Below are 18,293 nucleotides of genomic sequence, written 5' to 3'. Positions count from 1 at the left end.
GGAACATGTATTCTCTGCCATGCAGCACCAGAGAGTCCATGTCTCAGTCCATAGCTGAGTGATGAGGGGGAGAGGGATGCCCTCTGGGGGAAAGGAGGGCCCTAGAGAAGGGAATGGCTGTCCTTAAGGATAGACAGAAGTTTTTTTCTTCCTGTCCTCATGCTGCTGAGAACTGTAGCCCCATTTTAGTGTCTGTCAAATGTGATCTGGAAAGGGACACAGCTAGGCTTACTTCCTTTTCAGCTTTTTCATGATAGAGAAGGTTGGTTTGAAATGGTTTGTTTTCTTCTTCTCCCTTCTTTTGCTTATACTTTTACATTAAATCCTCTTCCAGCCATGGCAGGACACTCGGTGTTGTAGAGGGAACTGGTGAAATAACTACATCACAAAAGCTAAGAAAGCAAATACTGAGTTGTTGAAAAGGAAATAGATTTTTTTTTATTTTGAATGTTTAAAACTTATTTCAGAGTGGTGGCCATGTTAGTCTGTATCAGCAAAAAGATTGAGGAGTACTTTCGGCTCCTTAGAAACTAACAAATTTATTTGAACATAAGCTTTCATGGGCTAAAGCCCACTTCATCAGATGCATGCAGTGGAAAATACAGTAGGAAAATATATATCTATCTATATCTATAGATAGATAGATATCCCACGAAAGCTTATGCTGAAATAAATTTGTTAGTCTCTAAGGTGCCACAAGTACTCCTGTTCTTTTTGCTAAATCTTATTTGTTTTTTAAACAGCTGTTTAAGTTAAATGACTAGACAAACTTTGGGAGAAAGAAAATCTTAGTAAAAGGCTTTAGAAGCTCATTAAATGCATCCTATGAGACCATGGTAAATACATTAGCAAACACAAGGGAGGCCAGAGATGACTTTATGATTTATTATTATTTAATATAACATGTTTATTGTGGTCATGCCTAATGGCCAGCCAGGAATGGGGCCTCATTGTTCTCCCCAACGCAGAAACACACAGCAGCAGACATTACTTGCCCCAAGGAACCGACAATCTAACTAGTCCAGACAAACACATGGAGGGGAAAGGGCTATTACAAAAAACAGTGTGATGGCAACAAATGGTATGTTAGTGCCACAATTTGTTTTCCTTTTCTTTTTCTCTTCTTAGGAGGTGATTAGCTAAAAGTAAAGGGATGGGGGGATGTTAAAAGGAGGGGATTGAGGGAGACAAGGCCAGGGAGAAGAAGAGGATAAAGGTGGACACGGGGTCAGTGAGTCTTAGGGGGAGAACAAAGATGTGAGGGAGGGGATAGGAGGGGGTTGAAATGAACAGCCAGTCAGCACAAGACACATTGTCTTCTTCTTCCTCCTCCTCTCCCTTTTGGTGTAGAATTAGGCAGTCTTTGAGAACACCTACACATTGGACCCACAGAACATTAGGCAGAGCAACATCTTGTCCATGGCTTGCTTTGGGGTTTAGGAAGGAGGAAGGCATCTGGGAACATCAAGTGAGGCAGCCATGCACACACCCAGAGATAGAAACAAAAACATTTGGGGAACTTTTACAGCAATAATATGAGTATTGGGTGAATTTAGGCACCTATAGGGTTCAGCAGCAGCCATACATTAAGTTCATGGATCTTAGTATCCCCTGAGAGCAGGACTTAGGCATCTAAGTCTAGGGAGAGGTGCCAAAGTCCAGTACTAGTAAACATGTTCGTTAGTATGTTAGCTAGCATATTTTAAGAAACACTGTCATTCTAAAGCTCCTGGCCCTGCGAGCAGATGATTAACTTTATTACTCTGAGTACTCCCATTGAAAGCAATTGAAGTTGAGCATACGCTTAAGTGTTTGCAGGATTGAGACTGTACACAGATAAAATAGGGTGTTTTATTTATTTATTTATTTTAATGTTTGTGTTGCTCTATAAAGTGCTATTACAGCTTCTTGTCTGGTATAAATCTAATATGAGCTGCTTGAGCAATGTTTTATAACTGAAATGGTATTATATATCTTACAATATTGTATAAGTACTGGAGTTTGTAATATTTCTTGGATGATTTTTCTACCACAGATTGGATTCAGATATTTATTCTGACAGTAGTTGTCCTGATCTTCATAATCTTTGCCATCTACCTGTCCATCAATTATAAACGTGAGTATTGTGGTAAGAATTTTCACCTTAAAAAACTATTGATTGGTATAATATATTTTGAATACATTTAGGAACTGAGTGGAAATTTTTTCTTAAAATTGTTACTGTTGCTGGGATCACACATTCCTATAATGACAAATGGATTTTGATTACTAAATACCGGTGACATGGCTTTGACAGTCATTCTTCTTTGAGTGGCCTCTGCTTATTCCCACTCGTATGATCAAGGCACCTGTGCTGGGGGAGCTACCATAATGTTCCAGAAGGCAGCGTCTGTTGGGGTCACTCATACTTCTCTCCCCTCCCCTTCCAGTGATGTAAAAGAGGAGAAGCTCCAACTACCCTTCAGCTCCTTCCTACCATGTAAAGTGCAGCAAGCTCCAATCAATCACACACGGGATCCTCCATCCTGCTCTCGTCGTGTTTCTTTCTTTCTGCCCTGCGGAGGCAAATGTTATTTAGAACAATTGAACAAGTAGAACAATTGTTGTTTGGTCTGATTTCCTGTAGAAAAAGAAGAGAAAAGCAGATGCCCATTCAGGATGGGCTTTGTCTGGATCCTTGGAAGTGGGAGAGCTACCTCGCACACCCCTCAGGTCCAATCCATTGAAGTCTGGTCACCTGTAAATCCAGCATCCATATAAAGATCCACTCACCAGCAAGGTCCCTGGGTTGCAGGCCTGGCTGTGAGGCAAACTCTCAGCCAATCTAGGGCTGGTCACTCAGCTGTTGTCCTGACCATGCAATCAGCAGGGCTGGTGGTGAATCACCCTTCAGACATGCAGCAGCAACCTATCACAAAGCAAAGACGGGATCAGATGATCCCAGGCTCAATTATTTCCACAATGCCAGCAGAGCTGTATATGAGTCTGAGCATCAGCACTACCCAGCCAGGAACCCTCCTGCTGCCTAGCAGTGCAATAGACTATAGCAACTCCCAACCCTTGTGCCTGCTCCTGCCACAGAGATGCTCGAGCCCTTGCCTTGCCCTGGACTAGTCTTTTTCCAGTCTCATCACTGACCTGCTCCAGCCTGGTCTCTGTCTTCTTATCCCCTCTAAATCCTGACATCTGGCTCTGGTCCTGACACTCATTTGGCTGCAGACTCTGATCTTGGTTTTGACCCTTGTCCTACCTTATATCATGATTCCAGTACAACAACCAGCCCTGGCCTAACATTAAACCGAGCTGTGACTCATGATCCAACCACTAGGTAAAATTGTTGGAGGCAAGGCCTGATATACCAGTCTAGCTTCTCATTTTTCATTCCCTCCCCTTACAGCTAAAACTGAATTTTCCTCTTTAAAATCAGAAAACTCCTTTCTGGAATGGAAGCAGAAACAGAGTCTGATATTTAAAAATTCGGATAGTGAGAGAATTTGGAGAGGAGGAGAGGCGGAGTAAAGAGGCAAGGAGATGAGAGATGGTGTCTCTGGGAGGGATAGGAAGAAAATACACTGATACTGGAGGATGATGAAGAGGGGAGAGAAGGAGGAGGCAAAAGAGATAAAACTAGATTTATCTGGATTTATCACCTGCCAATTCATGGAGGTGGCAGGTGCAAATATTTTTATCAGGCCCCTTTTCCATATGGAGGTGGGCTGAGGTTTCATGATGGATTATATGCCACATGCAGCTACCACATGATATTGTAACACCCTGAATACCCCTGTGTGGGGAGAGGCCATCAACTGCTGGAAGAGGAACAATGGCAGGTATTGGACTGGGGTGGAGATAGCAAATACCAGCAGCTCCCCCAGCAGAAGCAGAGGAAGGAGTAGGTGTGCCTTTTCTTTGATTGGGAGCACGTATTTTGTAGTATGCAGTACCATGCCTTAGCCCATGTCTTTGTGATGAGGGGGAGAGGGATGTTCTCTAAGGGCACAGGATGGCTTTGAAAGAAGGAGACGGTGTCCTTATGGATAGAGAAAAGTTTTATTCTTCCTATTGTAAGACTGTTGAGAGCTGTCATTCCATCTCTTCCAAATCTGACCTTGTCACATATAGAATCATAGAATATTAGGGTTGGAAGAGACCTCAGGAGGTCATCTAGTCCGATCCCCTGCTCAGAGCAGGACCAACACCAACTAAATCATGAGATACTTTGTCATTTTAGTATCTGAAAAAAAAAGACTGCCTGTTAAAGGTGACATGCAAAGAGATAAATCATAGAATTATAGAGTCAATGGATTGAAAGGGACCTCAAGAGGTCATCCAGTCCCCAGCCCTAAAGGCTGGACTAAGCAGTAACTAGACCATCCCTGACAGGTGTTTGTCTAACCAGCTCTGACAAATCACCAATGATGGAGATTCCACAACCTCCATGAAAAATTGCTTAACAATGCTCCCTGACAATTAGGAAGATTTTCCTGATGTCTAACCTAAACTGCCCTTGCTGCAATTTAAGACCATTGCTTCCTGTCCTATTCTCAGAGGTTAAGGATAATAATTTTTCTCCCTTCTTCTTGTAACAACGCTTTATGTACTTCAAAACTATAATCATGTCCCCTTTCAGCCTTCTCTTCTCCGGACTAAACAAATTATCATGAACTGTAAAATATTATGGTAAAACAATGCACTTCATTTACATTTTGCTCAACTTCTTATCCATTTATTTTACAGATCCTCCTCCACATCCTACAAATGCAAGTTGCAATGCTACTGGTAAGTGAAACTATGATCTATGAAAAATATCATGTTTTGTGCCACAAATATCAGAACTTGGAAGGTTTGAATAGAGGTATAATTAATACATTTTCTATTACAATTCAGGCAAATTCATACACTTTAGTACTCAGGAACTCAAGTACCCACAGAAAAAAATACTGGCTGCTCAGCACCCAGGAGTTTAAAAGTGTGTAAAAGTCTGTGCTGTTAACATTGCCCTTGGAGCAGGGAGTTTGTTTGTAAAAAAAACCAGCAAGGAGTCCAGTGGCACCTTAAAGACTAACAGATTCCTTGTTGTTTTTGTGGATACAGACTAACAGGTCTGATACTTGTTTTAAACAGAAGCAGGGTGATTAAGATGACAGAAGGCTTGTCATTAAATTAAATTAAGGATTCTTAGATGATCCTGAAAGGATTCCCAGGCACTCAAGTTAAAAGATAAGGAAACAAAGGGTAGGAATAAACGGTCCATTTTCAGAATGGTGAGAAGTAAATAGAGAACAGGAGTACTTGTGGCACCTTAAAGACTAACAAATTTATTTAAGGTGCCACAAGTATGCCTGTTCTTTTTGCGGATACAGACTAACACGGCTGCTACTCTGAAACAAGTAAATAGAGGTGTCCCCTGAGGGCCTTGTACTGGTTTGGTATCAGTCCTGTTCAACATATTCATAAAAGGTCTGCAAAAAGGGATAAACAGTGAGGTGGCAAAGTTTGTAGATGATACAAAATTACTCAAGATAGTTAAGTCCAAAACAGACTGGAAAGAGTTACAAAGGGATCTCACAAAACGGAGTGACTTGGCAACAAAATGACAGATGAAATTCAAGGTTAAATGCAAAGTTATGCACATGGCAAAATATAATCCCAATTTTACATACAAAATGATGGTGCCTAAATTAGCTGTTAGCCATCAAGAAAGAGATCTTGGAGTCATTTGCATTTGGAAGCACTATGTTTCCAGCGTACTACAAGTTCATAAAAATCCTTCTCACTGTGCCTGTATTATCCTGAATTGTGGAATTCTTATTCTCCTGCTTCAGAAGACTTAAAAAATATCTCTAGTCATCAATGGGACAGATCCAACTGCATAATGTAGCAATCCTTAATAATAATACCATAGAACCTGGATGTAAATAAGATTGCTGATAGTTTCACCCAGAAAGCTACAGTGAGACACTGTCTTTAAACTGGGATGTTAGTGAAGATAGCTTGCAGGTGATTTTAATGATTTTAATATACTGTAATTCATGATAATGCAATTATGTAGTTCATAAAAATTGAATCATTTTTAAAATAGTAAAGATACCAAACATAGACACATTCAGTAACTAGAATATGAAATAATAGTGTATAAATATGCTGAAAATAGCCTCCACACGAAACTGGCAGAGTGCACCCCCAAACACACACACCTCTTCAAAAACACCTATTGGCAAAAACAAAAGTCAGCGCCTATGCACTGTAGTAATCTTGCATAAAAACCACAGAAATCTTTGGCAAAACTCAAAATCTTTATTTTTAATACCACTCTACTTTCTTATTTTTCATCCCAACCCCTCAGAGCTAAAACTGAATTTTCTACTTTAAAATCAGAAAAATCCCAGTCTGGAATGGAAGCAGAAACAGAGAATCTGATATTTAACAATTCTGATAGTGGGAGAATTTGGAGTGGAGGAGAGGTGGAGTACTGAGGCAAGGAGAGTAGAGATAGTGTCTCTGGAAGGGATGGGGAGGAAATACACTGGTATTTGGAGGATGATGAAGAGGGGATGAGGGAAGAAGAAGAAGGAGGACAAGGGGATGTTACTGCATTGCATGTCTCCAATTCTTGGAGGTGGCAGGTGCAATTGTTTCCTTATATCGCACCTTCTCCGTATGGAGGTCTGCAGAGGTTATTATGATGGATTATATGCAACATACAGCTACCACATGATATACTAACACCCCATGAGCACCCTGCCTGAGTTGGGGATAGAGGCCAACCTCTGCTGGAGAAGGAACAATGTTAGGCACTGCACTGGAGTGGAGATGGCAAATACCAAGAGTTCCCCAGGAGAAACAAAGGCAGGGGAGGGTGTGCCCAGAGACTGGAATCATGTATTCTCTGCAATGCAGCACCACAGGGTCCATGCCACAGCCCATAGCTGTGTGACGAGGGGGACAGGGATGCTGTTTAGGGAAAAAGGAGGGCTCTAGAGAAGGGAGAGGCTGTCTTTAAGGATAGACAAAAGTTTTTTGTTACTATCCTCAGACTGTTGCGAACTGTAGCTCCATATGTTCCAAATCTGACCTTGTCACATGTAGGATTCTTTGAAGTGTTAGTATTATAGAAAAAATATGGCCTGTTAAAGGTGACCTGCAGAGGGACAAAACTAGGCTTGTTTTTGTTTCAGTTTTTTCATGATGGAGAAAGTAGGTTCAAAATGGTTTGTTTTCTTCTTTTCCCTTCTTCTGCTTATACTTTTACATTAAAATATCTTCCAGCCAAGGCAGGACATTCTTTGTTGTATGGGGAATTGGTGAAATAACTACATCACAAAAGCTATGAAAGCAAACACCGAGTTGTTGAAAGGGAAAGAGATTTTTTATTTTGAATGTTCAAAAATTGATTTTTTTTTCAACATCTGTTTAACTTCAATGACTAGGTAAACTTTGGGAGAAAGGAAATCTTAGTAAAGGGGTTTTCAGCCTCATTAAATGCATCCTTTGAGTCGCAACAAATCCATTAGAAAACACCAGAGAGGCCAGAGATGACATTATGATTAATTTAATATTTAATATTAACCATAGTTAATGTGGTCAGGCCTAATGGACAGCCAAGAATGGGGCCTCACTGTGTTCGGCACTGCACAAACACAGAGGAGAAGATGGTCCCTGCCTCAAAGGACTGACAATCTAACTAGTCCAGACAGATATATGGTGGGGAAAGGACTATGACAACCAATGGTGAGATGCCAGCAAATGGCATTTAAATGCCACAATGTTTGTTTTGTTCTTTCTTTCTTTCTTTCTTTCTTTCTTTCTTTCTTTCTTTCTTTCTTTAGGGGACTAGCAATAGCAAAGGGATGGGGGATGTTAAAAGGAGGGGATCGAGGGAGACAAGGTGGCGGAGTAGAAGAGGATAAAGGTGGACAGAGTGGCAGTGAGTCTGAAGGGCAGAGGATGTGAGGGAGGGGACAGGAGGGGGTTGGAATGAATAGCCAGTCAGCACAAGACATGTCCTCTTCCTCCTCCTCCCCCATTTAGCGTAAAGTTAGGCAGCCTTTGAGCAGACCTACAACATTGGACCCACAGCACATTAGGCTGAGCAATGCTTTGTCCATTGCTCGCTCTGGGGTTTAGGAAGGAGGAAGGCATCTGGGAATATCAAGTGAGACAGCCATGCACACATCCAGAGGCAGAAATATAAGTAATTGGGGAATTTTAACAGCAATAAGGTGGGTATTGGGTGCATTTATTCGGCAGCAGCCAAATAGTAGGTAAGTGGATCATAGTGTCCCCTGATAGGGAGGCACTTAAGTCTACAGAGAAGTGTCTAAGTCTAGTAGTGGCAAAACATGTTAGTTAGTATGTTATCTGGCATATTTTAAAGACCACTTTTTAAACTGATTAATATACACCTTTAGGCTACTACTGTCATTCTGAAGCTCTTGCTCCTGTGAGCAGATGTGTAACGTTATTATCATGAGTACTCCCATTGGAAGCAATTGAAGTTAAGCACATGCATACGGGTTTCCATGACTGAGACCTTGGGCAGATGAAATAGTTTAGTGCTGCATAAAATGATGTTATAACTTCTGGTTTGGTGTGAATAGGGGACTAAACCCAAGATGTTCACTATGAATTATTTCCTTTTTCTCCAAAAGAGTAACAAGAGATTCTCCATGTTGTATTTTTTGTCTTGCTTCAAACAAAATCACAGAAATAAATCTAATGTGAGCTGCTTGAGCAATTTTTTTTTATATCTGAAATGGAAATGTATTTCGAATAACATAGTACAATCACAGGAGTTTGTAATAATTCTTGGATGATTGTTCTACTATAGATTGGATCCATATACTAATTCTGATACAAGTTGGCCCAACTTTCATCATTTCTGCCATCAACTCATACATCAATTATAGACGTGAGTATTGTGCTCAGAAATTGCACCTTAAAAAACATTGATTGGTATAATATATATTTGGGAAGTGGGAGAATTTGGAGTGGAGGAGAGGTGGAGTACTGAGGGAAGGAGAGGGGAGACAGTGACTTTAGAAGGGATAAGGAGAAAATACACTGATTTTTGGAGGATAATGGAGAGGGGATGAAGGAAGGAAAAGGAGGTGTTAAAGCATTGTACATCTCCAGTTCTTGGAGGTGGCAGGTGCAATTGTTAATTTATATGGCGCCTTTCCCATATGGAGTTGTGTTGAGGTTGTGGTGATGGATTATGTACAAAATGAAGCTACCGTGTGATATAGTAAACCCTGAGCACCCTGCCTGAATCATCAGACACCTTGCTGGGTGAAGATGGCACATACCAGGAGTTCCCCCAAGGAGAAGCAGAGGCAGAAGTGGGTGTACCCTGCAGAGATCCCTTCTCTTTGACTGGGATGAGGTATTCTCTGCCATTGAGTACCACAGGGTTCATGTGTCAGACCATATGGCTTGGACTGTTTGTTGGGTAGCCAGTGGTTCTCTGTACTGGAACTTCGAAGTGGATACTACCAGATCCCTCTGGGGGAAGAAGATAAGGAGAAGATGGCCTTCATCTGCCTGTTAGGGTTTTATCAATTTGAATGTATGCCCCAAGGGATTTCTGGAGCATCTGCTACGTTTCAGCATCTTATGGAGAAAGTTGTGGGAGACATGAATGTACTGCAAGTGTTGGTTTATTTGGATGACCTGACTGTGTTTGGAAGAACCTTGGAGGAGCATCAAGAAAGACTTCTTAAAGTTCTAGATCAGTTGGAAGCCTATGGGCTGAAGCATTCAGTTGACAAATGCCAGTTCTGCAAAACCCTGGTGAAGTCTGCGAAACACATTGTGTCTCAAGAGGGTGTGAGTACTGAACCTGATAAAATAGATGCTCTCACTAATGGCCACATCCAAGTAATTACAGAGAGCTTAAGACCTTTCTATCCACCTTATAGTCCATTCATCCAGCCCATACTTCTTTAACTTGCTGGCAAGAATACCTGCTGCTCCATGATTTTTCCAGGGACTGAGGTGAGGCTGACTGGCCTGTAGTTCCCCAGATCCTCCTTCTTCCCTTTTTTAAAGATGGGCACTGCATTAGCCTTTTTCCTTTAGGACCTCCCCTGATCACCATGGGTTTTCAAAAATAATGGCTGATGGGTCAGCAATCACATCCACCAACTCCTTTAGCACCCTTGGATGCAGTGCATCTGGCCCCATGGACTTGTGCTTGTCCAGCTTTTCTAAATAGTCCAGCAGGAACAAATCTAAGACCAAGAATAAGGGAGGTCCCAAGAGCATCCCAAGCAGAGACAGTATTGGACGATTTGAAAAAGGCAAACATAGTGCCCATATTTTAAAAAAGGGAAGAAAGAGAACACGGGGAACTACAGACTTGCCAGCCTCACTTCAGTCCCTGGTAAAATCATGAAGCAGATCCTCAAGGAATCCATTTTGAAGCACCTGGAGGAGAGGAAGGTGATCAGAAATAGTCAACACGGATTCACCAAGGGCAAGTCATGCCTAACCGACCTGATTGCCTTCTATGATGGGATAACTGGCTCCATGGATATGGGGAAAGTGGTGGATGTGATATATCTTGACTTTAGCAAAGCTTTTGATACGGTCTCCCACAGTATTCTTGCCAGCAAGTTAAAAAAGTATGGATTGGATGAATGGACTATAAGGTAAATAGAAAGCTGGCTAGATTGTCGGGCTCAATGGGAGTGATCAATGGCTTGATGTCTAGTAGGCAGCCAGTATCAAGCGGAGTGCCCCAAGGGTCGGTCCTGGGACTGGTTTTGTTCAACACCTTTATCAATGATCTAGGTGATGGGATTAATTGCACCCTCAGCAAGTTTGCAGATGACACTAAGATGAGGTAGATATGCTGGAGGGTCCAGAGTGACCTAGACAAATTGGAGGATTGGACCAAAAGAAATCTGATGAGGTTCAACAAGGACAAGTGCAGAGTCCTGCACTTAGGACGGAAGAATCCCATGCAGCACTACAGGCTGGGGATTGACTGGCTAAGCAGCAGCTCTGCAGAAAAGGACCTGGGGATTAGAGTAGATGAGAAGCTGGATATGAGTCAGCAGTGTGCCCTCATTGCCAAGAAGGCTAATGGCATATTGGGCTGTATTAGTAGGAACATTGCCAGCAGATCGAGGGAAGTGATTTTTCCCCTCTATTCAGCACTGGTGAATCCACACCTGGAATATTGCATCCAGTCAGGGGCGGCTCTAGACATTTTGCCGCCCCAAGCACGGAGGGTCCGCTGGTCCTGCGGTTTTGGCGGACCCACGGCTTCGGCGGACCCTCCGCAGGTGTGCCTGTGGGAGGTCCGCCGAAGCCGTGGGACCAGCGGACCCTCCGCAGACACGCCTGCGGGAGGTCCACCGAAGCCGCGGGACCAGTGGACCCTCCGCAGCAAGCCGTGGAAGGCAGCCTGCCTGCCGCCCTCACGGCGACTGGCAGAGCGCCCCCTGTGGCTTGCCGCCCCAGGCACGCGCTTGGAGCGCTGGTGTCTGGAGCCGCCCCTGCATCCAGTTTTGGTCCCCCCACTACAGAAGGGATGTGGACAAATTGGAAAGAGTCTAGCAGAGGGCAACAATGATTAGGGGGCTGGGGCACATGACTTAATGAGGAGATGCTGAGGGAACTGGGGTTTTTTAGTGTGCAGAAGAGAAGAGTGAGGGGGGATTTGATAGCAGCCTTCAGCTATCTGAAGGGAGGTTCCAAAGAGGATGGAGCCAGGCTGTTCTCAGTGGTGGCAAATGACAGAACAAGAAGCAATGTTCTCAAGTTGCAGTGGAGGAGGTCTAGTTTGGATATTAGGAAACACTAATTCACTAGGAGGGTTGTGAAGCACTGGAATGGGTTACCATCTTCAGCCCTAAAACCATTGCAGAATTATTTAGGCCCATTGATGGCACATCCGTGCCACCAATTGGGCTGCCCTGCAATGACACATCTAGCTTATTTGACAGTGGAGACATACAGGTGGAAGGTGTCCTGGGTGCTGCAAAAGCAGACTTGCATCCGAAGAAGTGGGTATTCACCCACGAAAGCTCATGCTGCAAAACGTCTGTTAGTCTATAAGGTGCCACAGGATTCTTTGCTGCTTCTACAGAACCAGACTAACACGGCTACCTCTCTGATACTTGACAGATAATAAAAGCTAATTCTAATCTATTTATAGAATATTTTCTTGTTTCTCTAGGTAGATTAATTTCATTTTGTGCCTTAGCCTTAATAATTTTTTCACTACATACCTGTGTTATTTCTTGATATTTATCCTAAAGCTGGGCTTGTTATATTTTTAGTTTTTTCATGATGGAGAAAGTAAGTTGGAAATGATTTCTTTTCTTCTTTTCCCTTCTTCTGCTTATGTTTTACATTAAAATCTCTTCCAGACAAGGCAGGCCACTCTGAGATGTATGGAGACTGGGTGAAATAAATACATGACAAAAGCTAAGAAAGTAAACACTGGGTTCTTGAAAGGGAAAAGAACTTATTATTTAAAACTTTTTTTGATTTTATTTTACGACCTGTTTAACTTCAATGACTGGGTAAACTTTAGGAGAAAGGAAATCTTAGTGAAAGGGTTTAGAAGCTCATTTAATGTATCCTCTGAGACCCCAGCAAATCCATTAGCAAACACCAGGGAAACCAGAAATGACATTATCATTTATTATGTTTAATATTACTTAGGTTTATTGTGGTCATGCGTATTGGCCAGCCAAGGATAGGGCCTCACTGACTTGGCACTGCACTAACACAGAGTAGCAGACAGTCCCAGCCCAAAAGAACTGACAATCTAACTAGTCCAGACAGATATATGGTGTGGGAAGGGTTATTACAACGAACAATGAGATGGCAGCAAATGGTATGTTACTGCCACAATTTGTTTTCCTTTTCTTTCTTTCTTTCTTTTTCTTTCTTTCTTTTCAGGAGAGGATTAGCTAAAAGTAAAGGGATGGGGGATGTTAAAAGGAGAGGATCGAGGGAGACAAGGTGGTGGAGTAGAAGAGGATAATGGTGGGTAGAGGGGCAGTGAGGGTGTGGATGTGAGGGAGGGGATGGGAGGAGGTTGGAATGAGCAGCTCGTCATCAGACATGCTCTCTTTCCTCACCTCCTCCCCCATTTGGTGTGGAGTTAGGTGGCCTTTGAGCATACTAACTGCCTTGGGTCCAACAGCACATTAGGCGGAGCAATGCTTTGTCCAAGGATCGCTCTGGGGTTTAGGAAGGAGGAAGTTGTTTGGGAATGTCATGTCAGGCCGTCGTGCACACATCCTGGGGGATGGGGGCGGGGGGCTGGCCTTACCATGAGGAGAACTGACATGACCACCTCAGGTGCCAGATATGGGGAGGGGGAGGAGGGGGCACCATTAGTGCTCAGAGTGTAGAAAATTATGTCTGCTGCTGGTGCATATATATTCTCACTGCTCTAGATGCACAGAGATGGTGGAGTGCTGTGCTGGAGGAAGGAGGACACGAGAGACATAACAGGCAGGTAGGAGAAAAGGTGAGAGGGAATAACAGAAGGCAGCAGGAGCTGCAGGGAGAGAGAGGAGGGGGAGGATCCTCTTATGTACCTTCCTAGCACCCCCAGGAGCCTGGACTGATTAACACCAGCTTCTCAGGGAGCTTCCTGTTTTCTGCTGCTTCCCTGAACCCACTTGAGGCGAACAGGCAGTCAACTGAAGTAGTAGGAGCCAGTTAGGCCCTTAAGATGCTGCTATCTTCCCTCACTCAGGCCCTGCTACCAAACTGCTTATTTGTCCCCTTCAATTGAGTGTTGAGAGCCACTATAGCTGGCACAGAACAGCAGTCATGAGTGAAAGAAGAAAATGCCCCTCTGGGGCAGCATTCAGAAAAAGAAAGAAAGCAAAGGAAGCTTTTCTATCTAAGCGGGAAGGAGCTCTCCTGAGATACATGGACACAAATGTTCATGGTGAGCCTTCCGGCCCCACTGAGGATGTGAGTGGTGAAGAGATGCCTGATCTTCCAGTTAGTCAGAGTGCAGGTGACCTGGCAGCTACTGCAGCATCCATCTCAAATGGATGTAACGATGAACATTCCTGAAGAAATGTGTAGATCAGAGAAGAGTGTGGTGGAGGCGCAAGAAACAGCTGCTGCTGAGTTTAGTTCTTTAAGTCTAGATGATCCAGGACTGTGGACCCACTTGAGCAGTAGCCTGAGGGACTTCCTTGTACCGCATGGGCCACAGCAAATTAAAAAAACTTCATGTTCCCCAAAGAAAATGAAAATAGAAGTTTTCATCCAACACATTACTGGCGTGAAATCCCCAATGGTGATAAAGTGGAGAGGCCATGGGTTATGTACTCAAAAACCCAGAATGCTGCATACTGTTTTTGTTGCAAACTCTTCCAGTCTAATGTTCCAGCCACATTGGGTTCTACAGGAAAAATCTGGCATGCCATGAGAAGGCAGCAAATCACCAGAGAGCATTCAATAGGTGGAAAGAGCTTGAGATGAGACTAAGGTTAAAGGCCACCATAGATGATCAGCATCAAGAGAAGATTGCATCAGACTCTCTTAACTGGCAAAATGTTCTGAAAAGGCTCATTGACATTGTGAGAATGCTTGCTATCCAAAACCTAGCACTGTGTGGCACTTCAGATCAGCTATATGTGCCAGACAATGGAAATTTCCTTAAAATTGCAGAGCTGATGGCTGAGTTTGATGCTGTACTCCAGGAACATCTAAAAAGAGTCACCATCCAAGAAATGTACACACACCACTACCTTGGAAAAACCTTTCAAAGTTTTGGCCCAAGCGAGCGGGCATGGGGGCATCAATTTAGCTCCCTGTCTCAGGTGCCTAAATGTTGTGGCCAGGCTCGGGGCAGAAAAATAAGCAATTGGGGAATCTTTACTGCCTTAATGTGGTTATTGGGTAAATTTAGGAACCTACAGGCAGCAGCCAAACTGGAACTTAGTGGATTGCAGTGTCCCTGATTGCAGGATTTAGGCACCTAAGTATAGAGAGAGATGCCTAAGTCCTGTAGTGGCAAAACATGTTAGTTAGTATGTTAGCTGGCATATTTTAAGGAACACCTTTTAAGTTGGTCAACATACACCTTAGGCTACTGTGAAAATATCAGCTGTTGTACTGAAGCCCCTGGTGCTGTGAACATATGTTTAACATTATTAACATGAGTACTCCCATTGGGTACAACTGAGGTTAAGCACATGTATATGTGTTTGCAGGACTGAGACCTAGACTGATGAAATAGGTTTTTAATTTTTCTTATGTTTTTGTGTTGTTCCATAAAGTGATATTACAGCTTCCTGTTTGGTGTAAATCGGGGACTAAGCTAAAAGCTTTTAACGTGAATTGTTTCCTTTTTCTCCAAAAAAATAAAAAGAGATCCATGTTTTTCTATTTTGCATCAAAGAAAATCACAGAAATAAATCAAATGTGAGCTGTTTGAACAGTTTTTATATCTGTAATAATTCTTGGATGATTGTACTACCATAGATTGGATGCAGATACTAATTCTGATACCAATTGGCCTGATTTTTATCATCTCCACTATCATCCTGTTCATCCGTTATAAACATGAGCATTGTGGTAAGAACTTGTTCCTTAAAAAAACTATTCATTTATATCATGTATTTTCAATATATTTGGGAACTGAGTGGAAACTTTATATTAAAATTGTTTCTGTTGCTGAGATCACATATTCCCACAATGATAAATGGATTTGGATTACTAAATACCAATGACATGACTTTGACAGTCATTCTTCTTCAAGTGGCCTTTGCATATTCCCAATTGTAGGAATCTGCTGGGAGCTACCATAATATTCCGGAAGGCAGTGTCTGTTGGGGTCACTCAAGCTTCTCTCCCCTCCCATCCCAGATGACTAAAAGGGGAGCAGCCCCAACCACCCTTCACCTCCTTCCTACTATGTAAAAAGAAGTAAGCTCTGATCAATCACAGACAGAATCCCCCATACTCCTCTCATCCTCTTTCTTTATTTCTGCCCTTCGGAGGCAAATGTTATTTCCAGTAGATCAGTTGTTACTGGGTCTGATTTCCTATAGAAAAAGAAGAGAAAAGCGGAGACCCATCCAGGATGGGCTTTGTCTGGACCCTTGGAAGTGGGAGGGCTACCTCGCACACCCCTCAGGTCCAGTCGATTGAAGTCTGGTCACCTGTAAGTCCAGCATCCATATAAGGATCCACTCACCAGAAAGATTCCTGGGTTGCTTCAGCTTGATCTAGCAGGCCTGGCTTTGAGGCATAATTTCAGCCAAAGTAGGGCTGCTCACTCAGCAGTTGCCCTGAGTCTGCACTCAGCAGAGCTGGTGGTGAGTCACCCCTCAGGCATGTGGTAGCAACCTATCACAAAGCAGATATGGGGTCAGATGTCCCAAGGCTCAATTATTTCCACAGTGGCAGCAGAGCTGCAGATGAGTCTGAGCAACAGCACTCCCCAGCCAGGGACCCTCCTGGTGCCTCGCAGTGCAACAAACTATAGCAACTCCCAACCCTTGCACCTGCCCCTCCTCCTCTGCCTGCTCCTACTCCTACTCCTTCCATGGACTTGCCCAGCCATTGTCCTGAACTAACCTTACTCCAGACTCATATGCAACCCACCCCAGGCTACCGTCCATCTTCTGAACCTCTCTGAGCCCTGATCACCTGGCTATGTCCCTGATCCCCATTTGACTGCAGACTCTGATGTTGGTTTTGACCCTGGTCTGTCCCTATATAATGATTCCAGGACTAGCCTTGCCTAGGCCCAACCTTAAACCCAGTTGTGACCAAACCAACCACTGGGCAAGATTATTGGAGGCAGGACCTGACATACCAGTCTAGTTTCTCATTTTTCATTCTGTCCCGTCAGAACAAACTGAATTTTCCATTTAAAAATAAAAAACTCCACTTTGGAATGGAAGGAGAAACAGTCTGATATTTACAAATTCTGACAGTGGGAGAGTTTGGAGTGTAGGAGAGGTGGAGTACTGAGGCAAGGAAAGCAGAGATAGTGTCTCTGGAAGGGATAGGAAGAAAATTCACTGCTATTTGGAGGACGATGAAGAGGAGATGAGAGGAGGAGGCGGCAAAGGAAATATACCTGGACTGTATGTCTGCAATTAATGGAGGTGACAGGTACACTTATTTTTATCAGGCCCCTTTTCCATATGAAGGTCTCCTGAGGTTCTGATGATGGATTATCTGCAACATGTAGTTACCAGATGATATATTAACACTCAGAGCATGCTGCTGATTAAAGGAGAAAGCCCACCCTCTGCTGGAGGAGGGACAATGGCAGGCACAGGACTGGGGTGCAGATAGCAGATACAAGCAGCTTGCTGTGGAAAAGCAGAGGCAAGGGAGAATGTGCCCATCAGAGTTCCCTTCTCTGTGATTGGGAGGATGTATTGTCTGCCTTTCAGTACCACAGGGTCTATACCTTAGCCCACAGCTGTGTGATGAGGGGGAGAGAGATGCTCTCAAGGGGGACAGGAGGGCCCTGGAAGAGGGAGAGTGTGTCCTTATGGCTAGAGAGGTTATTTCCCCCCGTCCTCAAACTGTTCAGAACTCTCTCCATCTGTTTCAAAACTGACCTTATCACATATGGGATAGTTTTTATTTTAGTGTCCAAGGAAAAAGGACTACCTGTTAAAGATGATGTGCAAAGGAATAAATCATAGAATCATAGAGTTATAGGATTGGAAGGGACCTCAAGAAGGCATCTAGTCCAGTCCTCTGCACACATGGCAGGACTAAATAGTGTACAGATCATCTTTGAAAGGTGTTTCTCTAACCTGCCCTCACAAATCTCCAGTGATGGATATTCAAGAACCTTAATGTACAACTTACTCCAGTGTTTAACCACCCTAACATTTAGGAATTTTTCCCTAAAGTCCAACTTAAACTGCCCTTGCTGCCTGTCCTATCCTCAGAGGTTAAGGAGAACAAATTTTCTCCCTCCTTCTTGAAACAACATTTTATTACTTGCAATCCATTATCATATCCCCCACTCAGACTTCTCTTCTCCAGACACAAAAAAATCCATCATAAACTGTAAAAGATTAGTGAAAACAATGTACTTCGTTTACATTTTGCCCACCTTCTTATCTATTTGTTTTCCAGATCCTGTTCCAAAACCTAGAAATGCAAATTCAAAAGTTAATGGTAAGTGAAACTACAATCTATGAAAAATATCAGAACTTGGAGGGTCTGAATAAAGACATAAATAATAATTTCCTACTAAAATTCAGGCAAATTCATACACTGTAGTCAAGCTGCATAACAACCACTGAAATCTGTGGAAAAACCGAAAG

At 43.2% G+C, this 18,293-nt stretch overlaps 2 long non-coding RNA genes across 2 annotated transcripts; one reads left to right on the top strand and one right to left on the bottom strand.

Moving 5' to 3' along the window:
• Window positions 1-1,044: 1,044 nt before the first annotated feature.
• LOC123350402 lies at window positions 1,045-16,886 on the bottom strand. Its single transcript, XR_006573753.1, has 4 exons — window positions 16,814-16,886; window positions 16,190-16,341; window positions 2,773-2,908; window positions 1,045-2,555 (listed from the first exon to the last, which is right to left on the bottom strand). It is a non-coding gene; the product is annotated as an uncharacterized LOC123350402 (long non-coding RNA).
• On the top strand, window positions 4,750-15,567 carry LOC123350404. The gene is made up of 3 exons (XR_006573755.1): window positions 4,750-4,779; window positions 8,831-8,911; window positions 15,475-15,567. It is a non-coding gene; the product is annotated as an uncharacterized LOC123350404 (long non-coding RNA).
• Window positions 16,887-18,293: the final 1,407 nt, after the last annotated feature.

Source organism: Mauremys mutica, chromosome 15 (genome assembly GCF_020497125.1).
Source record: "Mauremys mutica isolate MM-2020 ecotype Southern chromosome 15, ASM2049712v1, whole genome shotgun sequence".
NCBI classification, from domain to species: Eukaryota; Metazoa; Chordata; order Testudines; family Geoemydidae; genus Mauremys; species Mauremys mutica.
Note: the sequence above shows the minus strand (reverse complement) of the source record. Positions and strands in the feature narration are given on the sequence as shown.